Genomic DNA, 21628 nt, shown 5'->3' on the forward strand with positions numbered 1-21628 from the left:
TCCCCAGCCAGTGTTCAACCAGTTATGCCTGGATGTGGCCTGGAGAAGGCTGCGTTGTGCTTTGTGCCTGCTGGGAGAGCGATGCTGGCGAGGTGTGACTGAAGGACCAGAATGAAAAGTGTCTCTGGCTGAAAGCTGAACTGGAGGGCACAGGCATTTCTTGCCGCCTTGAGTTTTACCTTCTGAAAGGTACAGGCCACTTGGGAGGAATACAGGGACGTTGTCAGAGCGTGCAGGGATGCGACAAGGAAGGCTAAGGCCCAGTTGGAATTAAATCTGGCAAGGGATGTCAAGGACAACAAGAAGGCCTTCTTCAAATACATCAATAGCAAAAGGAAGACTAGGGAAAACGTGGGCCCGCTGCTGAATGGGGCAGGTGCCCTGGTGACGAAGGATACAGAGAAGGCAGAGTTATTGAATGCCTTCTTTGCTTCCGTCTTCACTGCTAAGGCCAGTCCTGAGGAATTCCAGACCTTGGAGACAAGAGAGAAAGGCTGGAGAAAGGAAGACTCTCCCTTGGTGGAGGAGGATCAGGTTAGAGATCTTTTGTCCAAACTTGACACCCATAAATCCATGGGCCCCGATGGGATGCACCCACGAGTGCTGAGGGAGCTGGCGGATGTTATCGCTAGGCCACTCTCCATCATCTTGCAAAGGTCCTGGAGATCAGGAGAGGTGCCTGAGGACTGGAAGAAAGCCAAGGTCACCGCAGTCTCCAAAAAGGGCAAGAAGGAGGAGGCAGGAAACTCCAGGCCTGTCAGCCTCACCTCCGTCCCTGGAAAGCTGATGGAACAGCTCCTCCTGAAGGTCATCACTAAGCATCTGGAGGACAAGAAGGTGATCAGGAGTAGTCAGCATGGATTCACCCAAGGGAAATCATGCTTGACCAATCTGATAGCCTTCTATGACGGAATGACTGACTGGGTAGATGAGGGCAGAGCAGTGGATGTTGTCTGCCTGGACTTCAGCAAGGCTTTTGACACTGTCTCCCATTACATTCTCCTAGGTAAGCTCAGGAAGTGTGGGCTAGATGAGTGGACAGTGAGGTGGCTTGAGAACTGGCTGGATGGCCGAGCTCAGAGGGTTGTGGTGAATGGCGCAGAGTCAAGTTGGAGGCCTGTGGCTAGTGGTGTCCCCCAGGGGTCAGTCCTGGGCCCAGTCTTGTTCAATATATTCCTCAACGACCTGGAGGAAGGGACAGAGTGCACCCTCAGCAAGTTTGCTGATGAGACTAAAGTGGGGGGAGAGGCTAACACACCAGAAGACTGTGCTGCCATTCAGAGGGACCTGGCCAGGCTGGAGAGGTGGGCGGAGAGGAACCTCCTGAAGTTCAACAAAGGCAAGTGCAAGGTCCTGCACCTAGGCAGGAAGAATCCCATGCACCAGGACAGGCTGGGGGTTGACCTGCTGCAAAGTAGCTCTGCCGAGAAGGACCTGGGAGTGCTGGGGGACAACAAGTTAAACATGAGGCAGCAGTGTGCCCTTGTGGCCAAGAAGGCCAATGGTCTCCTGGGGTGCATTAGGCAGAGTGTTGCCAGCAGGTGGAGGGAGGTGATCCTGCCCCTCTCCTCAGCCCTGGTGAGGCCTCACCTGGAGTACTGTGTCCAGTCCTGGGCTCCCCACTACAAGAGAGACATGGCACTCCTGGAGAGAGTCCAGCGGAGGGCTACCAAGAGGATTAGAGGGCTGGAGCACCTCTCCTCTGAAGAAAGACTGCAAGAGCTGGGCCTGTTCAGCCTGGAGAAGAGAAGATTGAGAGGGGATCTCATCAACGTGTACAAGTATCTGAAGGGGGAGTGTCAAGAGGATGAGGCCAGCCTCTTCTCCGTGGTGCCCAGCAACAGGACAAGAGGCAATGGGCAGAAACTGAACCACAGGAAGTTCCATCTGAACCTGAGAAAAAACTTCTTCACTGTGAGAGTGACAGAGCATTGGAACAGGTTGCCCAGAGAGGTGGTGGAGTCTCCTTCCCTGGAGATATTCAAAAGCCGTCTGGATGTGATCCTGGGCAAGATGCTCTAGGTGAGCCTGCTTGAACAGGGAGGTTGGACGAGATGATCTCCAGAGGTCCCTTCCAACCTAAACGATTCTGTGATTCTGTGAAATCCCAGCAGGTGCTGACTGAGAATGTATTTGTGTAGGAATGGATTGGCATGGAAAGTCAAAGCCACCCTCCCCTGTTTTTCTGCTCAGGTCATCCTGTAGTGATGGTGGTGCCGGCTGGGATTGGGAGCATAACAGTGGAACAGAAATGATGTTGTTGAGGAAAGAGCAAAGTATCCTTGCAGTGTCTGCTGTTCTTTTTGGAAGGCAAGAGAAAGGAAAGCTTAGAAATTGCTTTCCTTCTCTGTTCCTGCAGTGGAAGTTTTCACAAGACTTCCTCTTTGTCTGAGCTGATCTGATGCTTTGACTCGTGCCTTCTGCTCTAGTGGGGAAGTGTGCAGCCGAGACTTTGTGAAAGACCTGGTTCCTGAGCACTGCTTTAACAGTAGGTAATTAAAGTGTGTGTAGGAGTTGTTTTTCCATCTTCCTCACTTGCTTAGACATTTCTACCACAGCTTGTGGTGTGTTGAAAGCAGAGATGTGTGGAGCACCTTTGGGTGTCTCTTGTTACTTAGAGATGGGTCTTCTGGCTTCTCTTGGAGATCTTCAGAAGTCGTGTTTAACCTGATGCCGTGTGCCTGCAGCTGCTCCCTCCCTCTGCGAGGGTCAGCCACAAATGTGGCTTCAGGGTCCGGGCACTCCTTCAGTCCTGCTGGGGTGATTGTTTGTGGGAGTGGTGTGATGAGGCCGATGAGTGGTGCAGGCGTGAGAGCAGTCCAGCCAGAGCAGTCTGTGATAGCCCTGTGTTTAGCGCGCTGGTCCCTGCAGCTCTCTTGGCGCTGCCTCTTGCCCTGTTCAGTTCCCTTCCATCCCAGGCATGGAGGTGCTGCAGGCACTAGGTCTCAAGCACGTCTCCAGGTTAACAGCGCTGAACAGTGCTTCCCTGCAACTTTTCGGAACAAGCTGACGGGCCAGGGGAGGAACCGTTTGTTCAAGTGCCAAGAAGGAGCTGTTGCTCCCTGCCAAGTAATTGCTGGACATTTCCCTGCAGTCAGTTGTCAGCGCTTCCTTGCCCCAGTGGCAGCAGCCACCTCCACTGTGTCCTGGTGGGGCGAGCATGGGGCAGTGCCCACTGCCCTCCCTCCCAGCCAGGTTTCCTGTGTGCGAGCCATGGCTGGGGTGAGCGCAGCCGCAGTGCCCAGCCCGGCCAGGACCCCCGTCTGGGTTATCCCTGCCCCTGGGTGGGGGCAGGGGCAGCCCTGCAACCACCCTGTGCAGCCCCTGCCTGCTGCAGGGCCAGCCCTGGCCCCCCAGGGGCCCTGGCGCCAGGGGGGAGGCGGGTGTGCCCCCTCTGTGACACGAGCAGTGGTCACAGGGGACATCCCGGGTCACAGTGACAGCTCCCCTCTCCCGTGCCACCCTGGCCTCTCCCCACACGTCCCGGTGAGCCGAGGGAGCCCAGACGCTGGGACTGCTCTCGGCACCACTCTGCTGCCAGGAGCCACGGAGCCTCAGTGGCGGGGAGGCCAAGGCAGCGTGGGGCTGTGGTGAAGTGTGGAGGAGGAGGAGGAGGAGAGGAGCTGTTTCCTCGTCACCTCCTACTGTGGGGTTGACCCAGGGCGAGGAGGACCAAGATGGAGCTCTGGGAGGCTGGCCACGGGACACGGCGTGGGCAGAGGGTGCCAACACTCCCCGCCCAGGGTAAAGACTTCAGGAGCTCGTTCCCAGGAGCTGTCGCAGAGATCCTTAACTCTGAACATGGCTGTGGAAACCCGGGGGCCGGGGAGAGGCTGGATGGTCTGATGGTCTGACTGATGGTGCCTTTTGGCTCAGATGCCAGTGTGGCCACCAGGACTCCTGGCTCCTGGCCCTGATGCTGCCCCTGCTGTCCTGGGGCACCCCAGGCAGAAGTCCCTGCCCCGAGGGTCGCTGCTGGCCTCACAGTGGGGATCACCCACCTGAGATCCTGGTGTGGGAAGGAGGTGGAGCTGCTTGGGTGGCCACGCAGAGCCTGCGTGTGCAGGGATGCCGTATGGGGAAGCTGGCCCCACAGGGGAGCCTCCAGGGGATGCCCTGAGCCCCCGGACTCCCACGGGCACAGCAGCATCCTCTCGCTGGGGTGGAAATCCATTGCCAATATCCCTAGGGAGGGGCTCACCGTGTGAGAGCTGCATTTGTCAGGAAAGGAGAGCTGTGTGAAGAAGGCTGAGGGGTCCTGCAGCTCCTGCTGGGCTCTGGAGAGGCTGCAGGAAACTGCTGTGCTAGAAATGAACCCTTGCACTTTTCCTCAGCTCAGTGGGGCTTTCTGTCCAGGAGCCCAGCCACTGCCTCGAGTCCTTCCCACTGGCTCTCCTTGTACCTCCAGCCTGGCAGAGCAGGCTTTGATCTAGGAGACACACTGTGGATGTCCGGTAGCATGATCTCCATGCCTAATGGCTCTGTTTCAGGTCCCGACCTCGGCTGGGGTCAGTTGACAGGTTCTAGCCTGACGGCCCCTGTGAGGAATGGGGTTAGTTTGGGGAGGGGGTGCTGTTTGATGATGCCTGCCCTCCGCCTCTCCTTGGTTAGGCACGTGCTGAATGGTTGTGAGCCGGCTCACCCAGAGCATGGCGTGTCTTTCCCTTCTTTTCCAGAGACCCTTGCTGTCTGGGAAGGTGTGTGTGACTACATTGTACAGCAGCTGATGCTGAACCAGGTGGGTCTGCCCTCCTGGGCCTCGCCAGGAAGCCCTTCTTCTGGCTCTTATGTATCAAAGGGACGGCTTCTCTGCTTTTACTTGTATTTTTGAGAGGGTGAAGAGGAGAGGGGTGAAAACCTCGGGAAAGGTCTTCACAAGACCTTCTGCAAGGCTTCTCCAAAGCTTTCCAGGAGTAGGGAAAGGCACCGAGCACCATCCCCATGCCCTGACAAGTCACCAGCCTGTCCACCGAAGAGCCTCCTCATTCTTCTCTTCCTTCTTGTTTTCAGGGAGTCCGAATTATTCGCCTTGGGACCTTCGATGTTGTTACGGAACAGATTGTTGGTGGTGGGAAGCGTGGTCTTCTGACTGTGCGCAGACCCCTGTTCCGCCTGTCAAAGAATATCGCGGAGGTCCAGGGCCTCTCCGATGATAACGCCTATGCTCCTGGTAAGAAGACAGGCTGAAACTTTGGCTTCCCCTTGGGGCATCTTTGGGGTGTGCATAAGTGCTGTTCAGCAGTGACTGTTAGAAATCTGGAATTCCTTCACCAGGCCCTGAGAACAGCTTCAGATTGTTTTTTGACTACTCCGGACATCCTAATGCACAGTACAATTACACTCGCTCTCTGCATGACTTGCTTTCACAGCTGGCTACATGCCACATGTATTGGGGCTGCTACTTCTCATCAGATTTAGTTAACACCGTTGGTTCGTGTTTGTGCCACGCTGGAGCTTGTAAAGGCAAATGCTGGCATCCATTCTCCTGCTCCTTAGAATTAGGTCACAGGCAGCTGTAGAGAGCCCTGAAGCAGAGATGGGAACAGTAGTGTGTATGCAAAGCCATGAGAGGGCAGCTGTTCTGTGATTGCTGGTCAGTGGTAGCAGCACTGCCGCTGTAGTGCACATTGGGGATGCCTGTGGGGCAGCAGGAGCCCTCTGACCCCAAAAGCAGGGATGTTTGCTGTGCACTGCTGAGGGTGCTGCGGGTGACTGGAAGGATCTAAAGAGGAGCGAGGCAGTGCTTGGGTTTTCCTTCTTCCTTGAATCCCTGTGACATGGCACAGCCAAATCTCTCCCAACCTGGAAGGCACTGAGTGCGGGCACAAGTGCCGTGGTGGCACCCACTCCCCCATCATGGGAAGTGGCCTCCTTTCTCCTCTCCTTCTTCTGCCATCGTGTCTCTTGTTCGTAGGAGATGGCTAGGGCCCTTTCTTTCTCCCTGTGTAGGGAAGGAAGCATTGCTGTGCTCTTGGCACATCTGGTTGCAGAGTGCTTTGACCTTCTCCTCGGGAGGCATGGCATCAGCTTCCCACGTGAGCTTTACCAGCAGGGTTAAAGACGACAGCTCTGTAGCAGTGTCTTGCGGGAAGACCTCAAAGCTGCCAATGCTCCGTTGTAGCCTGCTGAACTGCTTTGTTAGGCACTGTGTTCTTGCTGTGTTGCTTCCTAGGTCATAAGCAAGCCGAGCCCCTGAAGTATGCTCGCATAGCCTCGCACATCTCTGTTCCTCGGAAAACAGTGGAGTCTTGCATAGAAGAGAGCACGTGTCTTTTCTCTCGCTGCCTCAAGAGCGGGAAGAATGTTGCCTTTGTGTGGAAGGACATTGGCCTGCTTGTCATTCAAGGAAAAGACGTGAAAATGAGGTTTTACAGAGACTTTCTGCAAAGGCTAAATGGGACTGGGCAGCTGACAGCAGCTCTTCTCCGGGTAAGGTTTCCCTTTCTCCACTGCTGCTTCTAATCTTTTGGGAATCCTAGCAAAGGGCGAGTGAGTGGATTTCGGTTGGCCTGCCATGACCTTTCTGGGCGCGTGGTTAGTCGTGGCCTCGAGTAATGCCAGCTCCCTGCACTGCTCTTCTCTGGCATTCAGAGGACTTGGTGACATAGAAGACCTTGGGGATTTCTGTCCTGGGTCAAAGCAAAGCTCCCTCCTGCCCAGGATCCCATTCCAGTGTGGTGAGGGACAAATTCAAAGAAAAGGGCAGGTCTGCGGTCTGTTTTCCCCTTAGATTTGTCTCCTCCCAGAAAGCCATGGTTTCGTGCTGCAGCCGAGCCGTGCCCTGCTTCCCAGCTCTATCTCTTCCTTCTGTCTTAGTCCATGGTGTCTTTTGAGGCTGTTCTCTGGGCCAAGGCTGTTCTCCAGCCTTTGTTCCAGTGGGTCCCAGAGCAGGGCCCTCAGCTGCTCCTTGAACACCCACCAGAGGCTTGGCCCTCACAGTTGTCACCCGCTGTGCAAAGGGGAAGGAAGGGCTGAGTGCCTCTATTCCTCCAGGGTGCAGAGGCAGCCATTTGAATGCTAGGAGAGACTGTGGGGTTAAGGGCACGTGTGACGCCTTTGTTCTCAGCTCAGGAGGCGTCAGCTGAAGCCAGCAGGGAAACCACAGCAGCCAGGAAGCCTGGCTAGTGAAATGCCTTCCGCTGTGCTTGCCTCCGTGGCCTTCGGCATGAGGCAAGACCTGGTCCCTGGGCTGAGTCTCTGGATTGTCAGCCTTGCAAAAAGCCTGACAGTGTGCTTGCCCTTTCTCGTTTATTTCCCTCCAGTTGCTTTGCTGTAGCACTGAGGGGCTGCTGTAAGGAAGCGAGTGCTTTGTTTCAGCATTTCTGAGAGGCAGGTTCTTCTCTGAGCCATGGGAAAGTGTGCTGCCCTTGTGAGCACGGACCTCGTTTTCTTGGCATCATCTCCCCTGTGTCTCTCACCTTGCAGATGCCAGAGATGAGGGATTCAGTCCTGTCGGGCACCAAAACTGCTGCTTCTCTCACCCTTTGTGGCCGTGTCATAGTCTTTCCAGAGTGAGTATGTTTGCCTGTGAGCCCCTGGCTGCCACAGGAGATGGCAGATGGTCTGCCATGGCAGCACAGGGGAGGGAGGTGAAAATGAGCTTTCTGCCAGGGAGGATGGGGAAGCTGATGCCCCTGCAGGCACTGGAGGACTTCCTGATGTTACTCAGCTTGCTAATGGAGTCCTCCAGGATGTGGCATATTCTGCATCTTCTGCTTTGGAAAAGGGTGGACTTCACAGTAGCTCCGCAGTGCCACTGCGTCCCCATTCTTTGCCCAAGGTGCAAAGGAAGCGGGCTGCCCTCCCTTCACACTGCTGTGTTTTTCCTGTGTCCAGGTACAAGCTTGAGAGGGTAGTTAGAAAACCCCGCGTGAAGCCCGCGGCACCTGTGAAGCCCACATGGGAAGAGGAGAGGAGAAAAGCTGACTCCAGGGGCAAGCAAGGTAGTGGAAGAGCTGATTCGTGGCAGGGCTTTGTGCCTTCTCCTCCTCCTGTGCTCCTTGGTAGGGCATAGGAGCCCAGGTGGCAGTGCCCAGGTGGCCTCAGGTAGCATGAGGCACTAGAGGTGACACTGCTTCCGCAATATGGGCAATCTCCGGAGGGAACAAGACCTTGGGGCAGCCCAGCACCCCTACCTGCAGTGGCTACCTCCGAGTTAAACTTGCCCCCATTTCCATGGGGGTCCTGAGAACAGCTGGCCCATCTCAGGGAACCAATGTGTTTTCATCTGATGGGAAAAGTCACCCCGAGTAGATGGTAACAAGTCTAGGAGCCTGTGCCAAGGCTTCCTTTCATTTTCAAAGCAAGGAGTAACCTTTCTTTCTTCATTTCTCATCATCATCCCCAAAACAACGCCTTTGGGTTGACTCTGTCAACAGAGGACTTGTAGGCACTATGAGAGGAGTGGGCAGATGCAAGGTTCTGTTCCCTCGTGTGCAATGATTACCTCTCAAGGGACTCTGGTCACTGGCACATCCCAGCAAGTCCCCTTTTGCATCATGTGACTGGGACAGAGCATGAGAAAATGAATAGCCCAAGAAATGCTGTGGCACAGTACAAGCGGAAAGTTGGACAGGCGGCAGTGCCCAGAAGGGCCTAAGACCCCCCCAGAAAACAAAGCTTCAAAGGAATCAGCTTGAGGCCTCACAGTTTTACCACAGGCTTGCTTGAGCAGATTTGCATCTCATTCCTGCTCAGAAGGAGTCCACAGTGCTGTCCTGAAGTGTTTTCTTGTCTCCTGCTTGCAGGAAATCTCCCTGCCAACCACCTGCTCTTCAGAGAGCAGCCTCCTCCACCCAGAATGCCTGCTCTCCACGTGGACAAAGGAAAGGGAGACACAGGCAAGGGCAAAGCTCCTCCTGGCAGGTGAGGCACTTGGAGAAAGGGCTGAGGGTGACCCTGTACTCTTGTTGTTTGAGTGAGACAGTGTCTCCTTTGGAGACAGTGTTGATGGTAACTCTGAAGGCCTTTGACCACACGCCACAATGACCTCTGCTCCCTTGCTGGATGGCCAGCACACAGCAAGTTCTTGGGAGACCCCCGGGTTCGCTTCATGGTTCTCCTGACTCTGCCTCCAGAGTACAGGCTTTTTGGCAAGTCAGTGCAAACGTAGCTTCTGGGAGACCAGGACCCTTTTCTCATGCCCTCTAGAGGTAAGTAAGCAGCAGCCTTTCTTTCTTGGTGACAAGAAGGTTGGGGATGCACAGCCATTTTCCAAGGATGACGGAAAGACTGAATGCTCTTGGAATGGCTTTCAGACAGAGCAGGTGTTTGTCTGAGCTCTGTGCCACTCTCTGGGCTCTTTGCAATGGCCACTGAGTACTAAGTCAGAAAGGATTAAACAGGGAGGAGCTCTTTCTTTGAATGGAAAGGACGTTGCTTTGCAAGGCAAAGTGAAGTTGCAGTTCTCCTGCCAGCCAGGATACAGAGCAGGAGGGTCTGCTAATGATTTGGTTCCCTTTAAGCCTTTTCATTCATCTGAAGAGCTGTCTTGTGCCTGGCACGAGAGAGTGCCAGGGATGGGTAAATGGCAAGTGTGCTTTCCTCCCCGGATCACTTGCTCCATTCTTGACACTGAGTCCCCAGTGAAAAAACATTTCCCATCCCTAACCACAGAGTATTTTGGACCACCGAGCAGTGATAAACGTAACTGCCAGGAAGGGGCGTACTGGTGTCTCTCGGAGCCTGTCCTTGCACATGACGTGGCGCCACAAGTCCTGGCTGCATCAAGAGAGAGCCTGGATGTGGGGGCATCCGGAGCATTTCTGTGGGCATGTTGTGCAGCCCGGGGTGTTTCAGCCAGGGGTGATCTCTGTCTCTGTGGCACAGAGAACACATGTATTGGAACGCACGTCATTCCCCTGCACAACTGTCTTGTGCTGCAGAGGCAGGTGGCCAGCTCGTGAGTGCGGGCTGGGGAGCAAACTGCCCCTGTGCTCACACCACCTCCCCGTGATGTGTGTTTTCAGCGTGCTGCCAGCCATCCGAGGGAGCTCCTCAAGGAAGGTGGAGAAAGGCAGGAGGAAGCCAAGTGCTGAAGCCAGACTCCCAGAATCATCGGGAAAGCAAAAGGAAAAGAAAGCAAAGGCGGCACTGAAGGCAGAGAGAGAAATGGAAGAGCCAGAGAGAAGCCAGGTACCGGAAGCCTTTGTAAACCTTCAGGCAGAAAAAGCCTTTCCTCTACTCCAGGGAAGCTGAACCCGGAAGATAGCTCAGGAACCTGTCACAGGTGCCTGGTGATGCATCTGTAAGAGGCCAAGGAGCCCCAGGAATGGGCTCCGTGGTCCAAGAGAAGTGCCAGTGGTATGAAAGGCCCATTGCTGGGCTGTTGGGTGTTGGGGAAGCAGCAGGCGAGGCCATGAGCACTGATGCTGATGGTGCAACCAGGGGTCACTCTTGATGTGCTGAACGCCACAGCAGGGCTGCATTCATAGTTCCTGCTCAGCCTACAGCAGTTTCCTCCCCTCCTTAGCTGGGCCATGAGAGATGTGTGACTGAGCTAGAAAGCTTGTCTGGCATCACTGTGGAGCCTTGGTGAGGCTGGGCCGTGCCCTGAGGGCTGTGTGGAGTTGGTTGTCCAGCTTCTGGCTGTCCAGCTACGGCTGGAGCGTCCCTGCCTGAGCAAGGGCTTTCTCCTGCCTTGGGGTACCTGCGGCCCCACCAGGGGGGCTCCTGCAGGTGCCGGCTGCTCTAGTGTGGCATGTTCAGAGCATCCAAGTGAGGGGAGACCCAGCATACAAAGCCTGCTCTGATGCCAATGCAGGTTCGGCGGATGTCGCAAACACTGACAAACCTGCGGCCTGACCTCCGCCTACCCGAGAGGGCTGGTGATCGTCCTGCAGAGAGAAAGCCCACCATTAAGGAAGTGTACATCTACCACCTGGGGCCAGAAGAAGAGATGACAGTGTTCCTCTACTTCTCCCACATAGATGAGGAGGAGAAGAAAAAGCAGCAGCCATCGGAAGAGATGGGATATGACGTGAGTGTGTGTGATTCTGAGGGTGAAGGCTGAGCTCAGTAGGGCTTGTGAGGACTGTGGGCTGTGAGCCGCTGAGCCCGGAAGGAGGGTTTCATTTTGGAGTTGTGCTCTGGCAGTGGCAATGTTCTCTGCTTGTTGCTGAGGTGAGGAGTGCGACCCTGGAGGGATAGTGGGGGCCAATGGGGAAATTGCAGTGATGCAGTGGGGTCATGCTCTAGCATGCCCCTGAGAGCGTGTGGAGGTCACTTCATGGGCTGTAGCGCTGCTGCGGAGCGCTCCTAGGGGAAGTTGCCTGTGGATCTGTGGGCTGGGCAGCAGCACTGCGCAGTCTCAAGGTTGTATGAGAGTCTCTGCGCATGTGCAGGATTCCTTCACTTGCTGGGTGATGGAGGAGTGGGAGGAGTATAAAGGCGAGTCATCTCCAGAGGACAAGGCCAGCGGCAGCTCCCTGCAAAGGTACGTGTGCCCCAGCTGCAGCAAGGCCTTGTGGCATTTGGATGGCAGTGACCCCCTGCAGGGTGAGGAAGCCACATTGCTGGGTGGTGGGGCTGAAGTGCCCCAGGAGCCTCGGATTTCTCCGGGCAGATGAGAAATGCCTGGGGTAGAGCCTGCTGGCAAGTGCCTCTCAGCATCCTCAACCAAGTAGCAACAACTTGTCCGGCGCTGGGGGCTCTCAGTCCAATTGGGAGTGTGTGTGTACAGGGCCTTTGAGAGACAGGAGGGCTCCGCTCCTTCCAGAGCGTGAGAGAGACTCTGTCCCTGCTCTCGCAGGATGGTTTCCAAACAAAGGCTGCAGGCGCTTCGAGCAGCAGCGAGCAGTCTCGACAAGGAGGCAGAGAAGAGTCAGGTGGAAGAGATGGGAGCAAGGAACGCTGCTGAAGAAGGGGAGTGCCTCAGGTGAATATCTCCAAAAACAAGTGTTGCTTCCCCTTGGGCAGTGCCCTTCCTTCTGCCCCCAGCAGCATGAGGGAAAGAGGGTCTTTTCCGGAGAGCTGTCACGGGACAGAGAGCAGCAGGCTTGCACGTCTGTGCCCTTGGATCGGCTCAGATAGCCCTTCCACCCACCAGGCAGTTTTTGGACACTCACAGGAGGCTTTCCATGTGGGACAGGAGTGATGGAGGACTGCAGAGACAAAGGGAGAGAGCAGGCTGCGTTGCTAGTGTTTTAGGTTGACTCAGTTCCTGAGAAAGCTCTTCTTTTGTATTACAGCCTGCTTTTATGCCTGGCACGAGAGAGTGGCAGGGATGGGTAAATGGCAAGTGTGCTTTCCTCCCCTGATCACTTGCTCCATTCTTGACACTGAGTCCCCAGTGAAAAAACATTTCCCATCCCCAACCACAGAGTATTTTGGACCACCGAGCAGTGATAAACGTAACTGCCAGGAAGGGGCGTACTGGTGTCTCTCGGAGCCTGTCCTTGCACATGACGTGGCGCCACAAGTCCTGGCTGCATCAAGAGAGAGCCTGGATGTGGGGGCATCCGGAGCATTTCTGTGGGCATGTTGTGCAGCCCGGGGTGTTTCAGCCAGGGGTGATCTCTGTCTCTGTGGCACAGAGAACACATGTATTGGAACGCACGTCATTCCCCTGCACAACTGTCTTGTGCTGCAGAGGCAGGTGGCCAGCTTGTGAGTGCAGGCTGGGGAGCAAACTGCCCCTGTGCTCACACCACCTCCCCGTGATGTGTGTTTTCAGCGTGCTGCCAGCCATCCGAGGGAGCTCCTCAAGGAAGGTGGAGAAAGGCAGGAGGAAGCCAAGTGCTGAAGCCAGACTCCCCGCTGTGAGCCCTCTCAGTAAAAGCGGGGAGAGGGCAGGACAGGTAGGTGATAGTGACTGAGGTCCTCCTTGTGCCACATGGGCTTGTAGAAAAGTGCAGTTCTATGGGCCGCGGGTATGGAAGCCTCCTTCCTAAGTGTTCATTAGACCTTGGATTGGCCTCTTCAGGGGCTTGCTTTAAAAGGCGCAGGCTAGGCTCTATTTTCTCTAGGCGTTGGTCACTACTGCCTTCTCCGGAATCACATCAAAAGCCCCTCTTTGGCCCTGTTCCTCGTGGAAGTGTACCTGCTGGGCCTTTCAGGGATGGAAGGAGGGCACCTTCTGTTTCTCTGAGTGGTTATTTAGCTCCCTGGTCAGAAGAAAGCAGGGATTTTCTGTCTGGCCAGAACTAGCTTTAGGGCCTAAGAGCGCCCAGAGAAAGGCTCAAGACAAAGGGCTGCAGAGAGAGAGAAATTACCTTCTGGCCCTGGAAAGAAACAGATGCCAGTAGTGCTCCTTGCTGTGTCTTTTCTGTGGCCCTGCAGCACGCAGCCTTTCTGTCTGTTGTGCAGGGGCAAAGAGATCTTTGGGACTCCTCAGCTAAGCCAAAAGAGAAGAAAGAAAGGGCAGGCCTGAAAGGCAAGGGAGAAAAGGAAGAGCCAGAGAGGAGCCAGGTACTTTGTAAACCTTCCGACAGAAAAAGCCTTTCCTCTGCTCCAGGGCAGCGGAGCCTTGCAGGTTCCTCAGGGAGCCAGGTTGGAGGTGCCTTGTTGCTGCCAAAGAGCGAGGCAGGGGAGTCCTGTCTTTCCTAAAATCTGAACGCCCAGGAAGATTTTCCTTTCCTGTGGGTTTGGCTGAAAAGGCAAGCAAGGCAACTGAAGACAGAGGAGCATGTTTGAAGAAGACCCCCGTATTCCCTCTGGAGCTCTTTTGCAGAAGCATCCATAAGAGGCCAAGGACGCCCAGGAATGCCTCAGACATGCCTTCCCTCCAAGGGGCAGCTGTTGGGCACTCCAAATAGGATTACAATGTGGGACATGGAAGTCTTGAGCAACTGAACACAAAGGCATGTTTGTCTGCCCCTTTTCAAACCTCCCCCGGAATGCTGAATGCTGAATGCTCAAGCCAAGGAATGGGTTTCCCGCCCAGTCTTGGCCCCACCAGGCTCAGCCTCAGCCTGACCAACTGCTCCAAGGACTTTGGGTAGAGCCAGGGGCCTGTATCACAGCCCAGTGAGTATGGAAATGCCATCAGACGCACAGCCACAAATATATGGCCTGACATAGCCTGCAGTGTTTCTCTGCCTTTCTGCCTGTGCATCCCACTGAGCCTCTTCCTTTCTTGCTCCTTAGCTCTGGAGAGAAGAGCCGCCTGCCGAGCCAACAGCAGAGGTACCAGTGAGTGCCAGCCATCCCGGCCCTCACAGAATTGTCTTCCTGTGCATTAAACCAGAGCTCCAAGGGGCTGTGGCTATTTCCTTGGCCTGGTGTGAACTCTGCCATTTGCAGCATGTGAATGTCCAGAGGGGCCCCAAAACAAGAGCTCAGCAGTCAGGGGTTGAGTGTCAGTGCCTGCTGCCAGGGCAGCTCTCTCCCAAGGTCATGCCATAACTATTTGTCGGCAGCTGTGGTCCCGATGGCTCAGGGACCTCCTACTCTTTGCAGGAGCCAGTCAGAGGAGTGGAGTCAGCCCCTGCCTGGCAGCACACCCCCTGGTGACAAGGGGACACTCCAGGGAGGTGGGAAGAGCTGGTGTAGCCCTCCTGAGGCAGAAGCGGGTGGGAGCCAGGGCCTCCCTCTCCTGCTGCCAGGCCTGGCTGCAAGAAGGGACCTCAACTCTCGTGTGCAGGTTTGTTGCACTGAGTACTTGGCTTTTGGGGGTGTGAAGGGAATACTGTGGATCGCAAGGACTAGCAATGGAAGCTGAAGACCAGTAGGGAGTGGCCATGACAGTGCGTGGCTGCCTTGGTTGTAGCCCCCATGAAATAATGGAGTTCAAGAGCCGGAGGGGAGCAAGGAAGGAGAGCAGCAGAGTGCAGAGCGTGGGCTTGATGCGAGCAGACTTCACCCTTGTCAGGGAACTGATTGGGGTGTCCCATAGAAGCAGGCCTGAGGGGCAAAGGAGCTTAAGAAACCTGGCAGGTGTGTAAGGGCGGCACCCTCCAAGCACAAGAAGGCTGCACCTTGATAGGCAGGCAAACAAACAGAGGTGTCAGGCGACTGACTTGGCTGAGCCGGGAACTCATGATGGAACTGCAGTGCAAAAAAGGGAGCAGAGAGGAGGTGGAAGCAAGGAGCAGAGGAATACAGAAACAAGCCCCGGGTGTGTAGGGATGGTGTCAAGAAGGCCAAAGCTCAGCTGGAGTTGAGGCTTGCGAGGGACGTCGACGACAAGAGCTTCCTCTGCTAAATGTGCAGGCTGAACTGGAAAATACTGGTACCTTGCTGAATAGGGTGGCTGAATTAAGGAGAGCAAAGCAATGAGGCGGAGCTACTGTGTGCCACCTTTGCCTCAGTCTTCCCCAAAAGGTCTCTGGGCCTCTGTGCTTAGGGAAAGGGTTCAAGGAGGAGAAGAACCGGCAGCAGTGATGGAGGATGGGGTCAGGGCTCTTTGATCCAACCAGGCCAGCTCTCGGATGCCTTGGGTGACCTCCCAACAGCTGCCCTGCTGCCTGCCCGCTGCTGCCTTATCACATGGCTGAGACAGGAGTGACCTCACCGTCAAGGCACCAGCCATGTCCTCTCTCCTGTCCTCCCTCTCCTCTGCCCCAAATCTGTCACCTTGGCTGGGGCAATGTTCTGATGCCCTTGAGGACATCACAATGCCTGCCCAGCTGCCTGGTTGCTGATGACCTATGGAGTTGCTGTGATCCAGATGACCGCAGAGTTTGTCAGGGCCCTGAGGGCACTAACAGGCCTTTATGTCCCTGGCCAGCCCCACCTGGGGCCTCCTCTAGTAGCGTCCCCTAAAGCTTGCAGCCCAGCACCCCACCCAGACGGCTTTTGAATCTCTCCAAGGGGGGAGACTCCACAGCCTCTCTGGGCAACCTCTGCCAGTGCTCGCTCACCCTCACAGTCCAGAACTTTTGCCTTCTGTTCAGGTGGAACTTCCTGTGTCTCAGTGTGTGCTGAACATCATGCTGAAGACTGCAAACAGACTTTGCTTTTGTGTTCCCTAGTCCCTCGGTACCAGCTCACAGCACAAATGTCTCAGTCCTCCCCACTTCCCTTACCAAACCTACTCGCTCACCAGACTGTCCCGGCCAGCCCAGCTGCAGCACCTTGCAGCCCTCCGCCCCTGCACAGAAGGGGAAGGCCTGCTCCTGCAACCCCACGAGTGGTTTCGGGCCTCTTGCCCCTCTTGCCAGCTCTTGCTGCTGCCGAACCCTGCTCTCCCGTCAGCAGCTCAGCTGCGACTGTGACCCAGGACATCCCACTGTCTCTAGTCTGAGCCTGTCTCCAGCCAACAAGTCAGGCCAAGGCTCGAGCACAGCCTGGACTGAGAGCACTGTCCTCTCCCCCGAGGTTGCGCTCAGGGTGGATGAAGGACTGACCTTACCATGGCGGGGGGGTCTCTGGCAGAGCTGTCTGAGCATCAGGCAGATGTCTGAATAGCTCTCATGTCGCCACCCAGGTGCTGGAGCAGGGGGCTCAGCCAGCCTCTTTCACTGCCCCATGCCACTGCACCCTCCCTTCTCCCCGTTCAGTAACGAGATGTACGGACACGCCCACCCAGCACTGACACACACTCTTCCCTCTTCTGTCCTTCCCATCAGGGAAGGAGATGGCACAACTCAGCTCAGCTCAGTGGCAACAGGACACGCGCGCATCCCCCATGCTGGTCTCCAGCTTCTCTGGCCATCCCACATGCTCCAGAAAGGACATCCCACAGCGACATGCATGTCCCAGCCACCAGCAGATCTGCTGTGCCAGAGCTCACTCCCCAGAGATGTGCCTCCAGGGAAGTTGGGCTTTTGTTGTGACTGACTCGGAGAGGAAGCTGCTGCCAGCTTTGAGAAGGAGCTTGAAAAGGCTTGCCTGTAGGGACAGGAACTGCAGGACTCTCACTGCCCCAACACACTCCTTCCAGGTGGGTCTTGAGCCAGAAACAGGAGTGTCTTTGAGGAGGATGGGGTTGGAGGCTGTGTGCAGGGTGCAGAATAGATTAGCACTGAATCCCTGTAACCTCTTGGCCACCTCACCACCATCTTGCTGTTGTCAGTTTGTAGTTTCAACTTTTGACAAAACAAATTGAGCTACGGCACGTTCCTCTTGACTTTTGGTTTTGTTTTGGAACATCAGGGCTGACCAGCAGGGAGAAGCCTGAACGACATGTCCTGTGCTCTTGTAGGTCGTGCTGAGCATTCCTGAAGAGCCTATATCCCATTATTGCAGGGTTCCGGTGCTGTGAGCTATCCCATCACATGCCATTTTTCAAGACAAGCAGCCAGCCTCCACAATTTTATACACAATCCCAAGGAGAGCGCAAAGCACACAATGATCACACAGAACAGAATCCCTACAGCATGCAGCAAACAATCATACAAGCCAGAAGTGGTGGGAGACCACCCAAACAAAGTTTCCCACCATTTATGCTCCGCGTCTCTTTTTGGTTCTTTCAAGTATCGCTTGACTCTGTTGTGTATCATGCTCTGCAGTCATTCTTTGACCTTCTGGAGTAATGTCCGCAACGGCTCATGGTGTAATCATTCCTTCACTGACCTGAGATGCATTCCAGTAGGTACTGGTGATAATTCTTGAATCCATGAATAATCCCCCTGGAGTAACCTGGTGAGTTGTTACGGGGCTTGTAAAATTGTAGCCACATCCCTTCATCATTGTACAGTTACACATGCACAAATTTAAACTATTATTGTGATACAACATTGCACCATCAATTACAACAGTGCTGCCCTGACTGCGCAAACATAGACAACCCTTTCCAGGAGAGACCAAAGTTGCCTTCTCATTTGCACTTTGGGTCTGCACCCCAACATGACAAACACTGTGTTCCGTGGCTAAACAAATGTCTTGAGTTTGTAGGCCATTACCTTCACGTACAAATTCTAATTGACCCCAACCCATCCAGGTGGCTAAATCTATAGTGTTCCACTTATCACGAATTTGCTGTGCCCATCCCCTGTGTTCCAAAGGACGTAATGTAACATCCCCATGGACCCGGCCTAGAGGCACACTAGGAGAGATTGTAGAGACCTGTGCTTCTTGAATAGTGAGAACGAGAGCAGTTATCACTTTTTGCTCCTTATTGAATGGGAAAATTAAGCATTTGCCACCAAGCTGGATATTTCCCTTCAAATATGGTACTCTTTTCCCATATCAAGTCCCAGAACTGTGGTTCGACATTTCCCAACAATGATTCCTGCAGCAGCCACCGCACGCATACATCCAGGAGTCCCCAGAAGGACAGCATCCAACTGTACTGAAGAATACGTGACTGGTCTGGGTTGAGGACCTAGCATTTGAGCCAGCACTCCACTGGCAAGCCCTTGTTGTTCATGAATGTACAGCTGGGAAGGTTTTTTATAATGGGGGAGCCCTAAAGCCAGGGATTCACCGAATGCCTCCTTAATTTTGTTAAATGCCAAATCTCTCTGGCTGTCCACTTTATAGCTTCTACTGCTTCCTCTTCAGCTGCTTCCACTAATGGGTTAACTAAGTCCCCAAGCCAGCAATCCATGGCCTACAGAAGCCTACTGCCCCTAAAAAACCCCTAATCTGCTTTTTCATCAGAGGTCGAGGTAAATCTTCAATTGCTTTCATGTGTTCAGGATCAATAGATCTTTTTCCTTCCGTTAGAATGAATCCTAAATATTTTCCTCTTTCTTGACAGAACTGGCGCGTAGGTGGGGATGCACGATGTCCCTTTTCAGCTAAGGCTGTACACAAAATTATTGCATGTGAGGTACAAGCAGTTTTTGTTCTCCTAGCAAGCAATAAATCGTCTACATCCTGTATTAGCATGGAATCCGAGTGTCGGGGGCGATGTGTACCAGAAGACGACTGGGAGCAGCAGCAAAGTATTTTCTCAGTGCCACAAGCCCTGGGAAAGTGCACCGAAGACTTGAGGCAGTGCCAAGACGGACGGGGGCACCTGAGCTGGGCAAGGACGGCAGAGAGAGAAGAGACTCTCGATGCAGAGCGCCGCTTGTAGCAATGCAGCAAAATAACAAGTAACTTTAATCTGGAAACACAACGGTATTCTCACATGATAAGGTGTATGTTCTCACCCATTAAGGTATATAAGAGAGGATGGACTATAAAATAAACAATCTTGCTTCACTACACACAAGGTTCGTGTCTTCAATCCCCACATCAGAGCATAAAACAACGGTACGTAAGCCTTTCTGCAGCAACCGAGCAAAACTAGTTGGTGAGCCAGTGGATCCTTGTGCAAGTCGCGTCCAGGTCGGTTGTTGTCCTTTCCAGGGAAATGCAAACAAAAGTTGACTCTCTTCTCCTGCAGGTATACTAAAGAAAGCGGAACTTAAATCTATTACTGTAAACCCCTTAGCCCATACAGGAATTGGAGTTAAAACTGACAACATAGTGATTAATAGCACGTACAGCCTGTACAAATCGATACTCAGGATCTCCCTCACTGTCCAGGCGATGTTTACGTGTACTGGTAAAATGGGTGTATTAAAAGGAGAAATGCAGGGCTTCAAAATCCCCTGTTCTAAATAGGTATCCCTCTGTTTTGGAATATTTTACTCTACCTCATGCAGGACAGCATATTGTTTTACAGCTGGAGGGGGACCTTTTATCTGTATAATTCAAAAGAGACAAAGTAGCCCCTGCAGCCACTAGAAAGGTTACTTGCTTTCCAGCAACTTTCCTGGTTATGCAGCCCTGACTAGCCAAAGGGATTGCATCCAAAAACATACATACACATTTAATACAATTGTACTCCTCCTCAACGAGTCATTGATCAGTTCGGCCGACATCTTGATTTTCTCCCGAAGGAGGATTCACCCCCGACTGTGGCTGAATTCGTGCACAGCTTGGGCACTCACGCTGCAGATGTCCTCACTTCCCACAATAATAACACTCCCGAGAACCTAACCCAGGTGCAGAAGTTAATGGAATTCCCCTTCCTCCCTTCATGACTCCTCATCCTGCTGCCATCCCACCCATCCACCATCCAGAAAAAGAGCCACAACCTTGTTCAATCACAACTTCATGGGCAGAGAGGAACCTCCTGAGGTTCAACAAAGGCAAGTGCGGGGTCCTGCACCTAGGGAGGAAGAACTCTAATGGGCCAGGACAGGCTGCGGGTTGACCTGCTGGAAAGAGAGTACAAGAGAGACATGGCCCTACTGGAGAGAGTCCAGCGGAGGGCTACAAAGAGGTTGAGGGGCCACCCGGAGCATCTCTCCTGTGAAGAAAGGCTGAGAGAGCTGGGCCTGTAGAGCCTGGAGAAGAGAAGACTGAGAAGGGATCTCATCAACGTGTACAAGTGTGTGAAGGGAGGGTGTCAAGAGGATGAGACCAGACTCTCCTCTGGGATGCCAGCAGCTTCTGAGGAAGGCTTGGCCCAGCCTGGGCCATCTCTGGCCCGCTGGAGCCCCCAGCATTTGCGCCCCTTCTCCTGGCAGCCCCTCCCGCAGCAGTGGCCCTTCCTCAGCACCATCCCCGTGGTGAGGGCTGTGCCTGGCTGGAGGGCGCTCACAGCCCCTCAGGACCCCTCCACAGAGACAGTCGAGTGTCTCCAGGTGACGTCTCCCGAGGGGAGCGTTGGCTCCCAGCCCCCACCGCAGCCCCCCCATGCACTCGCCTCTGCCCCACGGACACCCCCCGGCAGTGGGGCAGTGTCAGAGGCCACCTGCATGTTGGCAGGTGCTGTGGAGCAGCTGGGACAGGGCCGGATGGGGCCAGCAGAGGTGCTGCTGGTGCTGTGCGTGGGCAGAGAGTGCGGGAAGGCACTTCCTGAGCTTCCTCGCTGACCTGCTGGTCTCTGCGTGGCCTTGGGAGTCTCTGGCTCTTGCCCAGGCTTGGCAGCTCCTTTTCCCTTGCCCCCAGCCCAACAGCAGGGAGCTGAAAGCGGAGACTCAGGGAAGCTCCTTGCCTTTGGTGTTGTCCCTGCCTTGAGCATCCTCCTGAGAAGCCCCTGGGGAAGCGTTCTGGGGGTGAGCGGGAGCTGTGAGCAGCCCTGCCCCACGCAGCCCCTCTCTCCCTGGGGGAATGACCCTGCCCTGCCGGGGCCGCTCCTTCTCCCAGAGCTTCCCCAGCCAGTGTTCAACCAGTTATGCCTGGATGTGGCCTGGAGAAGGCTGCGTTGTGCTTTGTGCCTGCTGGGAGAGCGATGCTGGCGAGGTGTGACTGAAGGACCAGAATGAAAAGTGTCTCTGGCTGAAAGCTGAACTGGAGGGCACAGGCATTTCTTGCCGCCTTGAGTTTTACCTTCTGAAAGGTACAGGCCACTTGGGAGGAATACAGGGACGTTGTCAGAGCGTGCAGGGATGCGACAAGGAAGGCTAAGGCCCAGTTGGAATTAAATCTGGCAAGGGATGTCAAGGACAACAAGAAGGCCTTCTTCAAATACATCAATAGCAAAAGGAAGACTAGGGAAAACGTGGGCCCGCTGCTGAATGGGGCAGGTGCCCTGGTGACGAAGGATACAGAGAAGGCAGAGTTATTGAATGCCTTCTTTGCTTCCGTCTTCACTGCTAAGGCCAGTCCTGAGGAATTCCAGACCTTGGAGACAAGAGAGAAAGGCTGGAGAAAGGAAGACTCTCCCTTGGTGGAGGAGGATCAGGTTAGAGATCTTTTGTCCAAACTTGACACCCATAAATCCATGGGCCCCGATGGGATGCACCCACGAGTGCTGAGGGAGCTGGCGGATGTTATCGCTAGGCCACTCTCCATCATCTTGCAA

This window comes from Struthio camelus, chromosome 28 (assembly GCF_040807025.1).
Source record: "Struthio camelus isolate bStrCam1 chromosome 28, bStrCam1.hap1, whole genome shotgun sequence".
Taxonomy (NCBI): domain Eukaryota; kingdom Metazoa; phylum Chordata; class Aves; order Struthioniformes; family Struthionidae; genus Struthio; species Struthio camelus.